A 1,862-nucleotide genomic window follows, 5' to 3' on the forward strand; every position below is an offset into this window, starting at 1 on the left:
CTGGGCATGGTGGCTCACACCTGTAATCCCAGCACTTTGGGATGCCAAGGTGGGCAGATCACCTGGGGTCAGGGGTTTGAGACCAGCCTGACCAACATGGAGAAACCCCATCTCTACTAAAAATACAAAATTAGCCAGATGTGGTGGCACATGCCTGTAATCCCAGCTACTCAGGAGACTGAGGCAGGAGAATCACTTGAAACTGGGAGACAGAGGTTGCGGTAAGCTGAGATTGCACCATTGCACTCCAGCCTGAGCAACAAGAGCAAAACTCCATCTCAGAAACAACAGCAACAACAAAAACACAACAAAAATTTTCAATTTGACTTAATAATACCCATGTGGTGGGCAGAGGAATCAGAAAAGTTTGACAACATCAGAAGGGGCTTTGTCTTAAGTGTGGATTTTCAGCAAGCAGCAATGGGGCTGGAGGAAGAGCTATTAAATAAACAAGAATGTGTTAAAGAACCAACAGTTTCTCAAAATCATCTTTCAAGAGTAATGCAATTTTTTTTTTTTTTTTTTTTTTTTTTGAGACAGAGTTTCGCTCTTGTTACCCAGGCTGGAGTGCAATGGCGCGATCTCGGCTCACCGCAACCTCCGCCTCCTGGGTTCAAGCAATTCTCCTGCCTCAGCCTCCTGAGTAGCTGGGACTACAGGCACGCGCCACCATGCCCAGCTAATTTTTTGTAGTTTTAGTAGGATGGGGTTTCACCATGTTGACCAGGATGGTCTCGATCTCTTGACCTCGTGATCCACCCACCTCGGCCTCCCAAAGTGCTGGGATTACAGGCTTGAGCCACCGCGCCCGACGAGTAATGCAATTTTTAACATGCAAAAGTATCCACAAAATTCTGGAGTAAAAAATGCACTCCTATGTTTCATGTTTCTATAATCTTTATGTCTCAATTTAAGATATCTCTTCATTTAGTTTCTTTTCTTTTGTTTTGAGACAGGGTCTTGCTCTCTCTCTCCCAGCCTGGAGGGCAGTGGCACAATCATGGCTCACTGCAGCCTCAAACTTCTGGGCTCAAGCCATCCTCCCATGTCAGCCTCCCGAGTAGCTGGGACTACAGGTGTGTGCCACCATGCCCGGCCAGTTTAAAAAAAAATTTTTTTTGTCAAGACAGGGTTTTACAGCATTGCCCAGGCTGGTCTCAAACTCTTGGGCTCAAGCAATCCTTCCAACTTGGCCTCCCAAAGTGCTGGGATTACAGGCATCAGCTACCACACCTGCCCTCTGCATTTAGTTTCTGAAGTACCTCAGCTTTTTGGTACATTAGTTCTTGCATAAGTTTGCCTGTAGCTCATAAAAATTCTCTTTTTCTTAATGTGCAAATTTGTGACTTTAGTCAGTGTAATACAACTTGATAGTATTTAAAATTAACAAGCAACAGTATAAACATAACAAGTTATGCAAGTGTTCTCATAAACAAAAAAGATGTCTATATGTAGAAATAGATTTTTGTGAAGCTAAAATCAAAGGAACTATCAAAAGCTTAGAACAATTCCATTAATCCGGTGCTTTGGAAAACTCAGCTATGATTAAATCCATCTAAAATTTCTGTCTCTTTACATTGAAGGAAGAAATATAGTGGGCAATAAATGAACTAGGGAAGTAAAACTGTTTTATTTCACAATAATACAATTTAGAATGTACTGTTCTGAGTTTGATTGTCTGTGTTTTAGTTCCTGTAAGGATACAAATAACACTAAGAAGGTTTGTAGATCCAATCAGTCCTCTTTACTTCAGGGTGAAATAAACAGCTTTTTTTGTGACCTTGTACAATTTTCTATTATTATTAAATAAAGTAGAAGTTTTCTCTTTTTTTTTTTTTTTTTTTTTTTTTTTTTTTTTTTTT

The 1,862-nt window shown here is 40.5% G+C and overlaps 1 protein-coding gene across 5 annotated transcripts in view; it reads right to left on the reverse strand.

The window, feature by feature from the left end:
- The window catches only part of MATN2 (matrilin 2), a 179,932-nt gene that overhangs the window by 100,824 nt on the left and 77,246 nt on the right, over positions 1-1,862 (reverse strand). The window lies entirely within an intron of this gene.

Source organism: Sapajus apella, unplaced genomic scaffold (assembly GCF_009761245.1).
Source record: "Sapajus apella isolate SASKATOON/1434 unplaced genomic scaffold, GSC_monkey_1.0 scaffold3, whole genome shotgun sequence".
In the NCBI taxonomy this organism is placed as follows: Eukaryota; Metazoa; Chordata; class Mammalia; order Primates; family Cebidae; genus Sapajus; species Sapajus apella.